Raw genomic sequence first — 18,934 nt, 5'->3', positions numbered from 1 at the left:
CGAAAATCTAAACTCACAGGAGAACGACCATATGGTGCCCGAGGCAGCAAAAGACCCTTGGAGACAAGTCGGCTGGAGGCCGATGTATTGAATCTCGACGCAATTTGAGTGTTCCATCGTCATTACAAGGCCCTTAACGTTACAATTAACTATCACTTTTGCGTCATATTCGATAATCTAAACTCACAGGAGAAAGACCATAAGGTGCCCGAGGCAGCAATAGACCCTTGGAGACAAGTCGGCTGGAGGCCGATGTGTTCAATCTCGACACAATTTGAGTGTTCCATCGGCGTTAGGAGGCCCTGAACGTTACAATTAACTATCATTTTTGCGTCGGATTCGACAATTTAAACTCACAGGAGAACGACCATAAGGTGCCCGAGGCAGCAACAGACCCTTGGAGACAAGTCGGCTGGAGGCCGATGTATTGAATCTCGACGCAATTTGAGTGTTCCATCGGCATTAGGAGGCCCTGAACGTTACACTTAACTATCATTTTAGCGTCAAATTCGAAAATCTACTAACAGGATAAGGATCATATGGTGCACGAGACTACAATATCCCCTTGGATACAAGTCGACTGGAGGTCGATGTATTGACTCTCGACGCAATTTGAGTGTTCCATCGTCATTACAAGGCCCTGAACGTTACAATTAACTATCATTTTTGCGTCGGATTCGAATATCTAGACTCACGGGAGAACGACCATAAGGTGAACGAGGCGGCAATAGACCCTTGGAGACAAGTTGGCTGGAGGTCGATGTATTGAATCTAGACGCAATTTGAGTGTTCCATCGCCAATAGAAGTCCCTGAACGTTACAATTAACTATGAGTTTTGCGTCGGATTCGAAAACGTAGAAACACCGGAGACGGACCATGTGGTGCCCGAGGCAGCGATATCCCCTTGGAGACAAGTCGGCAGGAGGATGATGTATTGAATCTCGACGCAATTTGAGAGTTCCATCGTCATTACAAGGCATTGAACGTTACAATTAACTATCATTTTTGCGTCGGATTCGAAAATCTAGACTTACAAGAGAACGACCATAAGGTGCCCGACGCAGCATTAGACCCTTGGAGACAAGTCGGCTGGAGGACGATGTATTGAATATCGACGCAATTTGAGAGTTCCATCGTCATTAGGAAGCCCTGAAAGTTACAATTAACTATCATTTTTGCGTCGGATTCGAAAATCTAAACCTACAAGAGAACGACCATAAGGTGCCCGAGGCAGCATTAGACCCTTGGAGACAAGTCGGCTGGAGGACGATGTATTGAATATCGACGCAATTTGAGTGTTCCATCGTCATTAGGAGGCCCTAAACGTTACAATTAACTATCATTTTTGCGTCGGATTCGATAATCTAAACTCACAGGAGAACGACCATAAGGTTCCCGAGGCAGCAACAGACCCTTGGAGACAAGTCGGCTGGAGGACGATGTATTGAATCTCGACGCAATTTGAAAGTTCCATCGTCATTAGGAGGCCCTAAAAGTTACAATTAACTATCATTTTTGCGTCGGATTCGATAATCTAAAATCACAGGAGAACGACCATAAGGTGCCCGAGGCAGCAGCAGACCCTTGGAGACAAGTCGGCTGGAGGACGATGTATTGAATCTCGACGCAATTTGAGTGTTCCATCAGCATTAAGAGGCCCTAAACCTTACAATTAACTATCAGTTTCGCGTCGGATTCGAAAATCTACTCACAGGAGAAGTTCATACGGTGCTCGAGACAGCAATATACCCCTTGGAGACAAATCGACTGGAGGCCGATGTATTGAATATCGACGCAATTTGAGTGTTCCATCGCCATTAGGAGGCCCTAAGCGTTACAATTAACTATCATTTTTGCGTCGGATTCGATAATCTAAACTCACAGGAGAACGACCATAAGGTGCCCGAGGCAGCAACAGACCCTTGGAGACAAGTCGGCTGGAGGCCGATGTATTGAATCTCGACGCAATTTGAGTGTTCCATCGTCATTACAAGGCCCTAAACGTTACAATTAACTATCATTTTTGCGTCGGATTCGAAAATCTAGACTCACAGGAGAACGACCATAAGGTGCCCGAGGCAGCGATAGACCCTTGGAGACAATTCGGCTGGAGGTCGATGTATTGGATCGCGACGCAATTTGAGTATTCCATCGTCATTAGGGGGCCCTGAATGTTACAATTAACTATCATTTTTACGTCGGATTCGATAATCTAAACTCACAGGAGAACGACCATAAGGTGCCCGAGGCAGCAATTGACCCTTGGAGACAAGTCGGCTGGAGGCCGATGTACTGAATCTCGACGCAATTTGAGTGTTCCATCGTCATTACAAGGCCCTAAACGTTACAATTAACTATCATTTTTGCGTCGGATTCGATAATTTAAACTCACAGGAGAACGACCATAAGGTGCCCGAGGCACCAACAGACCCTTGGAGACAAGTCGGCTGGAGGCCGATGTATTGAATCTCGACGCAATTTGAGTGTTCCATCGTCATTACAAGGCCCTGAACGTTACAATTAACAATCATTTTAGCGTCGGATTCGAAAATCTACTCACAGCAGAACGATCACAAGGTGCCCGTGGCAGCTATTGACAATTGGAGACAAGTCGGTTGGAGGACGATGAATTGGATCGCGACCCAAAATGAGTGTTCCATCGTCATTAGGAGGCCCTGAATGTTACAATTAACTATCAGTTTTTCGTCGGATTCGAAAATCTAGACTCACTGGAGACGGACCATAAGGTGCCCGATGCAGCAATATCCCCTTGGAGACCAGTCCGCTGGAGGACGATGTATTGAATCGATACGCAATTTGAGAGTTCCATCGTCATTTGGAGGCCCTAATCCTTACAATTAACTATCCGTTTCGAGTCGGATTCGAAAATCTACTCACAGGAGAAGTTCATACGGTGCTCGAGACAGCAGTATACCCCTTGGAGACAAATCGACTGGAGGCCGACGTATTGAACATCGACGCAATTTGAGTGTTCCATCGTCATTAGGTAGCCTTGAACGATATAATGACCTATCAGTTTTGCGTCGGATTCGAAAATCTAGACTTACAAGAGAACGATCATAGGGTGCCCGAGGCAGCATTAGACCCTTGGAGACAAGTCGGCTGGAGGACGATGTATTGGATCGCGACGCAATTTGAGTGTTCCATCGTCATTAGGAGGCCCTGAATGTTACAATTAACTATCAGTTTTTCGTCGGATTCGAAAATCTAGACTCACAGCAGACGGACCATTTGGTGCCCGAGGCAGCAATATCCCCTTGGAGACAAATCGGCTGGGGGACGATGTATTGAATCTCGACGCAATTTGAGTCTTCTATCGTCATTAGAAGGCCCTGAACGTTACAATTAACAATCAGTTTCGCGTCGGATTCGAAAATCTAGGCTCACAGGAGAAGGATCATATTGTGCCCGAGACAGCAATATCCCCTTGGAGACAAGTCGGCTAGAGGCCGATGTATTGAATCTCGACGCAATTTGAGTGTTCCATCGTCATTAGGAGGCCCTAAACGTTACAATTAACTATCATTTTTGCGTCGGATTCGATAATCTAAACTCACACGAGAACGACCATAAGGTGCCCGAGGCAGCAACAGACCCTTGGAGACAAGTCGGCTGGAGGCCGATGTATTGAATCTCGACGCAATTTGAGTGTTCCATCGTCATTACAAGGCCCTGAACGCTACAATTAACTATCATTTTAGCGTCGGATTCGAAAATCTACTCACAGGAGAAGTTCATACGGTGCTCGAGACAGCAATATACCCCTTGGAGACAAATTGACTGGAGGCCGGTGTATTGAATCTCGACGCAATTTGAAAGTTCCATCGGCATTAGGAGGCCCTGAAAGTTACAATTAACTATGAGTTTTGCGTCGGATTCGAAAATCTAGACTCACAGGAGAACGACCATAAGGTGCCCGAGGCAGCATTAGACCCTTGGATACAAGTCGGCTGGAGGCCGATGTATTGATTCTCGACGCAATTTGAGTGTTCCATCGCCAATAGGAGGCCCTGAACGTTACAATTAACTATCATTTTTGCGTCGGATTCGAAAATCTAGACTCACAGGAGAACGACCATAAGGTGCCCGAGGCAGCAATAGACCCTTGGAGACATTTCGGCTGGAGGTCGATGTATTGGATCGCGACGCAATTTGAGTATTCCATCGTCATTAGGAGGCCCTGAATGTTACAATTAACTATCATTTTTGCGTCGGATTCGAAAATCTAAACTCACAGGAGAACGACCAGAAGGTGCCCGAGGCAGCAACAGACCCTTGGAGACAAGTCGGCTGGAGGCCGATGTATTGAATCTCGACGCAATTTGAGTGTTCCATCGTCATTACAAGGCCCTAAACGTTACAATTAACTATCACTTTTGCGTCGGATTCGATAATCTAAACTCACAGGAGAAAGACCATAAGGTGCCCGAGGCAGCAATAGACCCTTGGAGACAAGTCGGCTGGAGGCCGATGTATTGAATCTCGACGCAATTTGAGTGTTCCATCGGCATTAGGAGGCCCTGAACGTTACAGTTAACTATCATTTTAGCGTCAAATTCGAAAATCTACTAACAGGAGAAGGATCATATGGTGCACGAGACTGCAATATCCCCTTTGATACAAGTCGGCTGGAGGCCGATGTATTGAATCTCGACGCAATTTGAGTGATCCATCCTCATTAGGAGGCCCTAAACCTTACAATTAACTATCAGTTTCGCGTCGGATTCGAAACTCTACTCACAGGAGAAGTTCATACGGTGCTCTAGACAGCAATATACCCCTTGGAGACAAAACCCCATGGAGGCCGATGTATTGAATCTCGACGCAATTTGAGTGTTCCATCGGCATTAGGAGGCCCTGAACGTTACAATTAACTATCATTCTTGCGTCGGATTCGATAATCTAAACTCACAGGAGAACGACCATAAGGTGCCCGAATCTGCAACAGACCCTTGGAGACAAGTCGGCTGGAGGACGATGTATTGAATATCGACGCAATTTGAGTGTTCAATCGTCATTACAAGGCATTGAACGTTACGATTAACTCTCATTTTTGCGTCGGATTCGATAATCTAAACTCACAGGAGAACGACCATAAGGTGCCCGAGGCAGCAATAGACCCTTGGAGACAATTCGGCTGGAGGTCGATGTATTGGATCGCGACGCAATTTGAGTATTCCATCGTCATTAGGAGGCCCTGAATGTTACAATTAACTATCATTTTTGCGTCGGATTCGATAATCTAAACTCACAGGAGCACGAATATTTGGTGCCCGAGGCAGCAACAGACCCTTGGAGACAAGTCGGCTGGAGGCCGATGTATTGAATCTCGACGCAATTTGAGTGTTCCATCGTCATTACAAGGCATTGAACGTTACGATTAACTATCATTTTTGCGTCGGATTCGATAATCTAAACTCACAGGAGAACGACCATAAGGTGCCCGAGGCAGCAATAGACCCTTGGAGACATTTCGGCTGGAGGTCGATGTATTGGATCGCGACGCAATTTGAGTGTTCCGACGGCATTAGAAAGCCCGGAACGTTACAATTAACTATCAATTTTGCGTCGGATTCGAAAATCTAGACTCACAGGAGAAGGACCATGTGGTGCCCGAGGCAGCAATAGAACCTTGGAGACAAGTCGGCTGCAGGCCGATGTATTGAATCTTGACGCAATTTGAGTGTTCCATCGTCATTACAGGGCCCTGAACGTTACAATTAACTATCATTTTTGCGTCGGATTCGAAAATCTAGACTCACAGGAGAACGACCATAAGGTGCCCGAGGCAGCAACAAACCCTTGGAGACAAGTAGGCTGGAGGCCGATGTATTGAATGTTGACGCAATTTGAGTGTTCTATCGTCATAAGGAGGCCCTAAACGTTACAATTCACTATCATTTTTACGTCGGATTCGTAAATCTAGACTCACCGGAGACGGACCATGTGGTGCCCGAGGCAGCGATATCCCCTTGGAGACAAGTCGGGTGGAGGCCAATGTATTGAATCTCGACGCAATTTGAGAGTTCCATCGTCATTAGGAGGCCCTGAACGTTTCTATTAACTATGATTTTTGCGTCGGGTTCGAAAATCTAGACTTACAAGAGAACGACCATGAGGTGCCCGAGACTGCAATATCCTCTTGGATACAAGTCGACTGGAGGTCGATGTATTGAATCTCGACGCAATTTGAGTCTTCTATCGTCATTAGGAGGCCCTGAACGTTACAATTAACTATCATTTTTGCGTCGGATTCGAAAATCTAGACTCACAGGAGAACGACCATAAGGTGCCCGAGGCAGCAACAGACCCTTGGGACAAGTCGGCTGGAGGCCGGTGTATTGAATGTCGACGCAATTTGATTGTTCCATCGTCATTAGGAGGCCCTAAACGTTACAATTCACTATCATTTTCGCGTCGGATTCGAAAATCTAGACTCACAGGAGAAGGACCATGTGGTGCCCGAGGCAGCAATAGACCCTTGGAGACAAGTCGGCTGCAGGCCGATGTATTGAATCTCGACGCAATTTGAGTGTTCCATTGTCATTACAAAGCCCTGAACGTTACAATTAACTATCATTTTTGCGTCGGATTCGAAAATCTAGGCTCACAGGAGAACGACCATAAGGTGTCCGAATCAGCAATAGACCCTTGGAGACAAGTCGGCTGGAGGCCGATGTATTGAATCTCGACGCAATTTGAGTGTTCCATCGGCATTAGGAGGCCCTGAACGTTACAATTAACTATCATTTTTGCGTCGGATTCGAAAATCTAGACTCACCGGAGACGGACCATGTGGTGCCCGAGGCAGCGATATCCCCTTGGAGGCAAGTCGGCTGGAGGCCGATGTATTGAATCTCGACGCAATTAGAGAGTTCCATCGTCATTAGGAGGCCCTGAGCGTTACAATTAACAATCATTTTTGCGTCGGATTCGAAAATCTAGACTCACAGGAGAACGAACATAAGGTGCCCGAGGCAGCAATAGACCCTTGGAAACAAATCGGCTGGAGGCCGATGTATTGATACTCGACGCAATCTGAGAGTTCCATCGTCATTAGGAGGCCCTAAACGTTACAATTAACTATCATTTTTGCGTCGGATTCGATAATCTAGACTTACAAGAGAACGACCATAAGGTGCCCGAGGCAGCAACAGACCCTTGGAGACAAGTCGGCTGGAGGCCGATGTATTGAATCTCGACGCAATTTGAGTGTTCCATCGGCATTAGAAAGCCCTGAACGTTACAATTAACTATCATTTTTGCGTCCTATTCGAAAATCTAGACTCACCGGAGACGGACCATGTGGTGCCCGAGGCAGCGATATCCCCTTGGAGACAAGTCGGCTGGAGGCCGATGTATTGAATCTCGACGCAATTTGAGTGTTCCATCGTCACTAGGAGGCCCTGAACGTTACAATTAACTATCATTTTTGCGTCGGATTCGAAAATCTAGACTCACAGGAGAAGGACCATGTGGTGCCCGAGGCAGCAATAGACCCTAGGAGACAAGTCGGCAGGAGGCCGATGTATTGCATCTCGACGCAATTTGAGTGTTCCATCGTCATTACAGGGCCCTGAACGTTACAATTAACTATCATTTTTGCGTCGGATTCGAAAATCTAGACTCACAGGAGAACGACTATAAGGTGCCCGAGGTAGCAATAGACCCTTGGAGACAAGTAGACAGGAGGCCGATGCATTGGATCTCGACGCAATTTGAGTGTTCCATCGGCATTAGGAGGCCCTGAACGTTACAATTGACTATCATTTTTGCGTCGGATACGAAAATCTAGACTCACAGGAGAAGGACCATGTGGTGCCCGAGGCAGCAATAGACCCTTGGAGACAAGTCGGCTGGAGGCCGATGTATTGAATCTCGACGCAATTTGAGTGTTCCATTGTCATTACAAAGCCCTGAACGTTACAATTAACTATCATTTTTGCGTCGGATTCGAAAATCTAGACTCACAGGTGAACGACCATAAGGTGCCCGAGGCAGCAATAGACCCTTGGAGACAAGTCGGCTGGAGGCCGATGTATTGAATCTCGACGCAATTTGAGTGTTCCATCGGCATTAGGAGGCCCTGAACGTTACAATTAACTATCATTTTTGCGTCGGATTCGAAAATCTAGACTCACCGGAGACGGACCATGTGGTGCCCGAGGCAGCGATATCCCCTTGGAGGCAAGTCGGCTGGAGGCCGATGTATTGAATCTCGACGCAATTTGAGAGTTCCATCGTCATTAGGAGGCCCTGAACGTTACAATTAACAATCATTTTTGCGTCGGATTCGAAAATCTAGACACACAGGACAACGACCATAAGGTGCCCGAGGCAGCAATAGACCCTTGGAAACAATTCGGCTGGAGGCCGATGTATTGAATCTCAACGCAATCTGAGAGTTCCATCGTCATTAGGAGGCCCTAAACGTTACAATTAACTATCATTTTTGCGTCGGATTCGATAATCTAGACTTACAAGAGAACGACCATAAGGTGCCCGAGGCAGCAACAGACCCTTGGAGACGCGTCGGCTGGAGGCCGAGGTATTGAATCTCGACGCAATTTGAGTGTTCCATCGGCATTAGCAAGCCCTGAACGTTACAATTAACTATCATTTTTGCGTCGGATTCGAAAATCTAGACTCACCGGAGACGGACCATGTGGTGCCCGAGGCAGCGATATCCCCTTGAGACAAGTCGGCTGGAGGCCGATGTATTGAATCTCGACGCAATTTGAGTGTTCCATCGGCATTAGGAGGCCCTGAACGTTACAATTAACAATCATTTTTGCGTCGGATTCGAAAATCTAGACTCACAGGAGAACGACCATAAGGTGCCGAGGCAGCAACAAACCCTTGGAGACAAGTCGGCTGGAGGCCGATGTATTGAATCTCGACGCAATTTGAGTGTTCCATCGTCATTAGGAGGCCCTGAACGTTACAATTCACTATCATTTTTGCGTCGGATTCGAAAATATAGACTCACAGGAGAACGACCATAAGGAGCCGGAGGCAGCAATAGACCCTTGGAGACAAGTCGGCTGGAGGCCGATGTATTGAATCTCGACGCAATTTGAGTGTTCCATCGTCACTAGGAGGCCCTGAACGTTACAATTAACTATCATTTTTGCGTCGGATTCGAAAATCTAGACTCACAGGAGAAGGACCATGTGGTGCCCGAGGCAGCAATAGACCCTTGGAGACAAGTCCGCTGCAGGCCGATGTATTGAATCTTGACGCAATTTGAGTGTTCCATCGTCATTACAGGGCCCTGAACGCTACAATTAACTATCATTTTTGCGTCGGATTCGAAATTCTAGACTCACAGGAGAACGACTATAAGGTGCCCGAGGCAGCAATAGACCCTTGGAGACAAGTCGGCAGGAGGCCGATGTATTGGATCTCGACGCAATTTGAGTGTTCCATCGGCATTAGGAGGCCCTGAACGTTACAATTGACTATCATTTTTGCGTCGGATTCGAAAATCTAGACTCACAGGAGAACGACTATAAGGTGCCCGAGGCAGCAATAGACCCTTGGAGACAAGTCTGCAGGAGGCCGATGTATTGGATCTCGACGCAATTTGAGTGTTCCATCGGCATTAGGAGGCCCTGAACGTTACAATAGACTATCATTTTTGCGTCGGATTCGAAAATCTAGACTCACAGGAGAAGGACCATGTGGTGCCCGAGGCAGCAATAGACCCTTGGAGACAAGTCGGCTGGAGGCCGATGTATTGAATCTCGACGCAATTTGAGTGTTCCATCGGCATTAGAAAGCCCGGAACGTTACAATTAACTATCACTTTTGCGTCGGATTCGAAAATCTAGACTCACCGGAGACGGACCATGTGGTGCCCGAGGCAGCGATATCCCCTTGGAGACAAGTCGGCTGGAGGCCGATGTATTGAATCTCGACGCAATTTGAGTGTTCCATCGGCATTAGGAGGCCCTGAACGTTACAATTAACAATCATTTTTGCGTCGGATTCGAAAATCTAGACTCACAGGAGAACGACCATAAGGTGCCCGAGGCAGCAATAGACCCTTGGAGACAAGTCGGCTGGAGGACGATGTATTGAATCTCGACGCAATTTGAGTGTTCCATCGTCACTAGGAGGCCCTGAACGTTACAATTAACTATCATTTTTGCGTCGGATTCGAAAATCTAGACTCACAGGAGAAGGACCATGTGGTGCCCGAGGCAGCAATAGAACCTTGGAGACAAGTCGGCTGCAGGCCGATGTATTGAATCTCGACGCAATTTGAGTGTTCCATTGTCATTACAAAGCCCTGAACGTTACAATTAACTATCATTTTTGCGTCGGATTCGAAAATCTAGGCTCACAGGAGAACGACCATAAGGTGTCCGAATCAGCAATAGACCCTTGGAGACAAGTCGGCTGGAGGCCGATGTATTGAATCTCGACGCAATTTGAGTGTTCCATCGGCATTAGGAGGCCCTGAACGTTACAATTAACTATCATTTTTGCGTCGGATTCGAAAATCTAGACTCACCGGAGACGGACCATGTGGTGCCCGAGGCAGCGATATCCCCTTGGAGGCAAGTCGGCTGGAGGCCGATGTATTGAATCTCGACGCAATTAGAGAGTTCCATCGTCATTAGGAGGCCCTGAGCGTTACAATTAACAATCATTTTTGCGTCGGATTCGAAAATCTAGACTCACAGGAGAACGACCATAAGGTGCCCGAGGCAGCAATAGACCCTTGGAAACAAGTCGGCTGGAGGCCGATGTATTGAATCTCGACGCAATCTGAGAGTTCCATCGTCATTAGGAGGCCCTAAACGTTACAATTAACTATCATTTTTGCGTCGGATTCGATAATCTAGACTTACAAGAGAACGACCATAAGGTGCCCGAGGCAGCAACAGACCCTTGGAGACAAGTCGGCTGGAGGCTGATGTATTGAATCTCGACGCAATTTGAGTGTTCCATCGGCATTAGAAAGCCCTGAACGTTACAATTAACTATCATTTTTGCGTCATATTCGAAAATCTAGACTCACCGGAGACGGACCATGTGGTGCCCGAGGCAGCGATATCCCCTTGGAGACAAGTCGGCTGGAGGCCGATGTATTGAATCTCGACGCAATTTGAGTGTTCCATCGTCACTAGGAGGCCCTGAACGTTACAATTAACTATCATTTTTGCGTCGGATTCGAAAATCTAGACTCACAGGAGAAGGACCATGTGGTGCCCGAGGCAGCAATAGACACTTGGAGACAAGTCGGCTGCAGGCCGATGTATTGAATCTTGACGCAATTTGAGTGTTCCATCGTCATTACAGGGCCCTGAACGCTACAATTAACTTTCATTTTTGCGTCGGATTCGAAAATCTAGACTCACAGGAGAAGGACCATGTGGTGCCCGAGGCAGCAATAGACCCTAGGAGACAAGTCGGCAGGAGGCCGATGTATTGAATCTCGACGCAATTTGAGTGTTCCATCGTCATTACAGGGCCCTGAACGTTACAATTAACTATCATTTTTGCGTCGGATTCGAAAATCTAGACTCACAGGAGAACGACTATAAGGTGCCCGAGGTAGCAATAGACCCTTGGAGACAAGTAGGCAGGAGGCCGATGCATTGGATCTCGACGCAATTTGAGTGTTCCATCGGCATTAGGAGGCCCTGAACGTTACAATTGACTATCATTTTTGCGTCGGATTCGAAAATCTAGACTCACAGGAGAACGACTATAAGGTGCCCGAGGTAGCAATAGACCCTTGGAGACAAGTAGGCAGGAGGCCGATGTATTGAATCTCGACGCAATTTGAGTGTTCCATCGGCATTAGGAGGCCCTGAACGTTACAATTAACTATCATTTTTGCGTCGGATTCGAAAATCTAGACTCACCGGAGACGGACCATGTGGTGCCCGAGGCAGCGATATCCCCTTGGAGGCAAGTCGGCTGGAGGCCGATGTATTGAATCTCGACGCAATTAGAGAGTTCCATCGTCATTAGGAGGCCCTGAACGTTACAATTAACTATCATTTTTGCGTCGGATTCGAAAATCTAGACTCACAGGAGAAGGACCATGTGGTGCCCGAGGCAGCAATAGACACTTGGAGACAAGTCGGCTGCAGGCCGATGTATTGAATCTTGACGCAATTTGAGTGTTCCATCGTCATTACAGGGCCCTGAACGCTACAATTAACTATCATTTTTGCGTCGGATTCGAAAATCTAGACTCACAGGAGAAGGACCATGTGGTGCCCGAGGCAGCAATAGACCCTAGGAGACAAGTCGGCAGGAGGCCGATGTATTGAATCTCGACGCAATTTGAGTGTTCCATCGTCATTACAGGGCCCTGAACGTTACAATTAACTATCATTTTTGCGTCGGATTCGAAAATCTAGACTCACAGGAGAACGACTATAAGGTGCCCGAGGCAGCAATAGACCCTTGGAGACAAGTAGGCAGGAGGCCGATGCATTGGATCTCGACGCAATTTGAGTGTTCCATCGGCATTAGGAGGCCCTGAACGTTACAATTGACTATCATTTTTGCGTCGGATTCGAAAATCTATACTCACAGGAGAACGACCATAAGGTGCCCGAGGCAGCAATAGACCCTTGGAAACAATTCGGCTGGAGGCCGATGTATTGAATCTCAACGCAATCTGAGAGTTCCATCGTCATTAGGAGGCCCTAAACGTTACAATTAACTATCATTTTTGCGTCGGATTCGATAATCTAGACTTACAAGAGAACGACCATAAGGTGCCCGAGGCAGCAACAGACCCTTGGAGACGCGTCGGCTGGAGGCCGAGGTATTGAATCTCGACGCAATTTGAGTGTTCCATCGGCATTAGCAAGCCCTGAACGTTACAATTAACTATCATTTTTGCGTCGGATTCGAAAATCTAGACTCACCGGAGACGGACCATGTGGTGCCCGAGGCAGCGATATCCCCTTGAGACAAGTCGGCTGGAGGCCGATGTATTGAATCTCGACGCAATTTGAGTGTTCCATCGGCATTAGGAGGCCCTGAACGTTACAATTAACAATCATTTTTGCGTCGGATTCGAAAATCTAGACTCACAGGAGAACGACCATAAGGTGCCGAGGCAGCAACAAACCCTTGGAGACAAGTCGGCTGGAGGCCGATGTATTGAATCTCGACGCAATTTGAGTGTTCCATCGTCATTAGGAGGCCCTGAACGTTACAATTCACTATCATTTTTGCGTCGGATTCGAAAATATAGACTCACAGGAGAACGACCATAAGGAGCCGGAGGCAGCAATAGACCCTTGGAGACAAGTCGGCTGGAGGCCGATGTATTGAATCTCGACGCAATTTGAGTCTTCCATCGTCACTAGGAGGCCCTGAACGTTACAATTAACTATCATTTTTGCGTCGGATTCGAAAATCTAGACTCACAGGAGAAGGACCATGTGGTGCCCGAGGCAGCAATAGACCCTTGGAGACAAGTCCGCTGCAGGCCGATGTATTGAATCTTGACGCAATTTGAGTGTTCCATCGTCATTACAGGGCCCTGAACGCTACAATTAACTATCATTTTTGCGTCGGATTCGAAATTCTAGACTCACAGGAGAACGACTATAAGGTGCCCGAGGCAGCAATAGACCCTTGGAGACAAGTCGGCAGGAGGCCGATGTATTGGATCTCGACGCAATTTGAGTGTTCCATCGGCATTAGGAGGCCCTGAACGTTACAATTGACTATCATTTTTGCGTCGGATTCGAAAATCTAGACTCACAGGAGAACGACTATAAGGTGCCCGAGGCAGCAATAGACCCTTGGAGACAAGTCTGCAGGAGGCCGATGTATTGGATCTCGACGCAATTTGAGTGTTCCATCGTCACTAGGAGGCCCTGAACGTTACAATTAACTATCATTTTTGCGTCGGATTCGAAAATCTAGACTCACAGGAGAAGGACCATGTGGTGCCCGAGGCAGCAATAGACCCTTGGAGACAAGTCGGCTGGAGGCCGATGTATTGAATCTCGACGCAATTTGAGTGTTCCATCGGCATTAGAAAGCCCGGAACGTTACAATTAACTATCACTTTTGCGTCGGATTCGAAAATCTAGACTCACCGGAGACGGACCATGTGGTGCCCGAGGCAGCGATATCCCCTTGGAGACAAGTCGGCTGGAGGCCGATGTATTGAATCTCGACGCAATTTGAGTGTTCCATCGGCATTAGGAGGCCCTGAACGTTACAATTAACAATCATTTTTGCGTCGGATTCGAAAATCTAGACTCACAGGAGAACGACCATAAGGTGCCCGAGGCAGCAATAGACCCTTGGAGACAAGTCGGCTGGAGGACGATGTATTGAATCTCGACGCAATTTGAGTGTTCCATCGTCACTAGGAGGCCCTGAACGTTACAATTAACTATCATTTTTGCGTCGGATTCGAAAATCTAGACTCACAGGAGAAGGACCATGTGGTGCCCGAGGCAGCAATAGAACCTTGGAGACAAGTCGGCTGCAGGCCGATGTATTGAATCTCGACGCAATTTGAGTGTTCCATTGTCATTACAAAGCCCTGAACGTTACAATTAACTATCATTTTTGCGTCGGATTCGAAAATCTAGGCTCACAGGAGAACGACCATAAGGTGTCCGAATCAGCAATAGACCCTTGGAGACAAGTCGGCTGGAGGCCGATGTATTGAATCTCGACGCAATTTGAGTGTTCCATCGGCATTAGGAGGCCCTGAACGTTACAATTAACTATCATTTTTGCGTCGGATTCGAAAATCTAGACTCACCGGAGACGGACCATGTGGTGCCCGAGGCAGCGATATCCCCTTGGAGGCAAGTCGGCTGGAGGCCGATGTATTGAATCTCGACGCAATTAGAGAGTTCCATCGTCATTAGGAGGCCCTGAGCGTTACAATTAACAATCATTTTTGCGTCGGATTCGAAAATCTAGACTCACAGGAGAACGACCATAAGGTGCCCGAGGCAGCAATAGACCCTTGGAAACAAGTCGGCTGGAGGCCGATGTATTGAATCTCGACGCAATCTGAGAGTTCCATCGTCATTAGGAGGCCCTAAACGTTACAATTAACTATCATTTTTGCGTCGGATTCGATAATCTAGACTTACAAGAGAACGACCATAAGGTGCCCGAGGCAGCAACAGACCCTTGGAGACAAGTCGTCTGGAGGCTGATGTATTGAATCTCGACGCAATTTGAGTGTTCCATCGGCATTAGAAAGCCCTGAACGTTACAATTAACTATCATTTTTGCGTCATATTCGAAAATCTAGACTCACCGGAGACGGACCATGTGGTGCCCGAGGCAGCGATATCCCCTTGGAGACAAGTCGGCTGGAGGCCGATGTATTGAATCTCGACGCAATTTGAGTGTTCCATCGTCACTAGGAGGCCCTGAACGTTACAATTAACTATCATTTTTGCGTCGGATTCGAAAATCTAGACTCACAGGAGAAGGACCATGTGGTGCCCGAGGCAGCAATAGACACTTGGAGACAAGTCGGCTGCAGGCCGATGTATTGAATCTTGACGCAATTTGAGTGTTCCATCGTCATTACAGGGCCCTGAACGCTACAATTAACTTTCATTTTTGCGTCGGATTCGAAAATCTAGACTCACAGGAGAAGGACCATGTGGTGCCCGAGGCAGCAATAGACCCTAGGAGACAAGTCGGCAGGAGGCCGATGTATTGAATCTCGACGCAATTTGAGTGTTCCATCGTCATTACAGGGCCCTGAACGTTACAATTAACTATCATTTTTGCGTCGGATTCGAAAATCTAGACTCACAGGAGAACGACTATAAGGTGCCCGAGGTAGCAATAGACCCTTGGAGACAAGTAGGCAGGAGGCCGATGCATTGGATCTCGACGCAATTTGAGTGTTCCATCGGCATTAGGAGGCCCTGAACGTTACAATTGACTATCATTTTTGCGTCGGATTCGAAAATCTAGACTCACAGGAGAACGACTATAAGGTGCCCGAGGTAGCAATAGACCCTTGGAGACAAGTAGGCAGGAGGCCGATGTATTGAATCTCGACGCAATTTGAGTGTTCCATCGGCATTAGGAGGCCCTGAACGTTACAATTAACTATCATTTTTGCGTCGGATTCGAAAATCTAGACTCACCGGAGACGGACCATGTGGTGCCCGAGGCAGCGATATCCCCTTGGAGGCAAGTCGGCTGGAGGCCGATGTATTGAATCTCGACGCAATTAGAGAGTTCCATCGTCATTAGGAGGCCCTGAACGTTACAATTAACTATCATTTTTGCGTCGGATTCGAAAATCTAGACTCACAGGAGAAGGACCATGTGGTGCCCGAGGCAGCAATAGACACTTGGAGACAAGTCGGCTGCAGGCCGATGTATTGAATCTTGACGCAATTTGAGTGTTCCATCGTCATTACAGGGCCCTGAACGCTACAATTAACTATCATTTTTGCGTCGGATTCGAAAATCTAGACTCACAGGAGAAGGACCATGTGGTGCCCGAGGCAGCAATAGACCCTAGGAGACAAGTCGGCAGGAGGCCGATGTATTGAATCTCGACGCAATTTGAGTGTCCCATCGTCATTACAGGGCCCTGAACGTTACAATTAACTATCATTTTTGCGTCGGATTCGAAAATCTAGACTCACAGGAGAACGACTATAAGGTGCCCGAGGCAGCAATAGACCCTTGGAGACAAGTAGGCAGGAGGCCGATGCATTGGATCTCGACGCAATTTGAGTGTTCCATCGGCATTAGGAGGCCCTGAACGTTACAATTGACTATCATTTTTGCGTCGGATTCGAAAATCTATACTCACAGGAGAAGTACCATGTGGTGCCCGAGGCAGCAATAGACCCTTGGAGACAAGTCAGCTGCAGGCCGATGTATTGGATCTCGACGCAATTTGAGTGTTCCATCGGCATTAGGAGGCCCTGAACGTTACAATTGACTATCAATTTTGCGTCGGATTCGAAAATCTAGACTCACAGGAGAACGACTATAAGGTGCCCGAGGCAGCAATAGACCCTTGGAGACAAGTCTGCAGGAGGCCGATGTATTGGATCTCGACGCAATTTGAGTGTTCCATCGGCATTAGGAGGCCCTGAACGTTACAATAGACTATCATTTTTGCGTCGGATTCGAAAATCTAGACTCACAGGAGAAGGACCATGTGGTGCCCGAGGCAGCAATAGACCCTTGGAGACAAGTCGGCTGCAGGCCGATGTATTGAATCTCGACGCAATTTGAGTGTTCCATCGTCATTACAAGGCACTGAACGTTACAATTAACTATCATTTTTGCGTCGGATTCGAAAATCTAGACTCACAGGAGAACGACCATAAGGTGCCCGAGGCAGCAATAGACCCTTGGAGACAAGTCGGCTGGAGGCCGATGTATTGAATCTCGACGCAATTTGAGTGTTCCATCGGCCTTAGGAGGCCCTGAACGTTGCAATTAACTATCATTTTTGCGTCGGATTCGAAAATCTAGACTCACCGGAGACGGACCATGTGGTGCCCGAGGCAGCGATAACCCCTTGGAGGCAAGTCGGCTGGAGGCCGATGTATTGAATCTCGACGCAATTTGTGAGTTCCATCGTCATTAGGAGGCCCTGAACGTTACAATTAACTATCATTTTTGCGTCGGATTCGAAAATCTAGACTCACAGGAGAACGACCATAAGGTGCCCGAGGCAGCAATAGACCCTTGGAAACAAGTCGGCTGGAGGCCGATGTATTGAATCTCGACGCAATCTGAGAGTTCCATCGTCATTAGGAGGCCATAAACTTTACAATTAACTATCATTTTTGCGTCGGATTCGATAATCTAGACTTACAAGAGAACGACCATAAGGAGCCCGAGGCAGCAACAGACCCTTGGAGACAAGTCGGCTGGAGGCCGATGTATTGAATCTCGACGCAATTTGAGTGTTCCATCGGCATTAGAAAGCCCGGAACGTTACAATGAACTATCAAGTTTGCGTCGGATTCGAAAATCTAGACTCACCGGAGACGGACCATGTGGTGCACGAGGCAGCGATATCCCCTTGGAGACAAGTCGGCTGGAAGCCGATGTATTGAATCTCGACGCAATTTGAGTGTTCCATCGGCATTAGGAGGCCCTGAACGTTACAATTAACTATCATTTTTGCGTCGGATTCGAAAATCTAGACTCACAGGAGAACGACCATAAGGTGCCCGAGGCAGCAATAGACCCTTGGAAACAAGTCGGCTGGAGGCCGATGTATTGAATCTCGACGCAATCTGAGAGTTCCATCATCATTAGGAGGCCCTGAACGTTACAATTAACAATCATTTTTGCGTCGGATTCGAAAATCTAGACTCACAGGAGAACGACCATAAGGTGCCCGAGGCAGCAATAGACCCTTGGAGACAAGTCGGCTGGAGGACGATGTATTGAATGTCGACGCAATTTGAGTGTTCTATCGTCATTAGGAGGCCCTAAACGTTACAATTCACTATCATTTTCGCGTCGGAATCGAAAATCTAGACTCACAGGAGAAGGACCATGTGGTGCCCGAGGCAGCAATAGACCCTTGGAGACAAGTCGGCTGCAGGCCGATGTATTGAATCTTGACGCAATTTGAGTGTTCCATCGTCATTACAGGGCCCTGAACGTTACAATTAACTATCATTTTTTCGTCGGATTCGAAAATCTAGACTCACAGGAGAACGACCATAAGGTGCCCGAGGCAGCAATAGACCCTTGGAGACAAGCCGGCTGGAGGACGATGTATTGAATCTCGATGCAATTTGAGAGTTCCATCAGCATTAGGAGGCCCTGAACGTTTCAATTAACAATCATTTTTGCGTCGGATTCGAAAATCTGGACTTACAAGAGAACGACCATAAGGTTCCCGAGGCAGCAACAGACCCTTGGAGACAAGTCGTCTGGAGGCTG

Source organism: Schistocerca serialis, chromosome 1 (assembly GCF_023864345.2).
Source record: "Schistocerca serialis cubense isolate TAMUIC-IGC-003099 chromosome 1, iqSchSeri2.2, whole genome shotgun sequence".
NCBI classification, from domain to species: Eukaryota; Metazoa; Arthropoda; class Insecta; order Orthoptera; family Acrididae; genus Schistocerca; species Schistocerca serialis.
The sequence above is the reverse complement of the archived record's forward strand: the minus strand, read 5'-3'. Positions refer to the sequence as shown.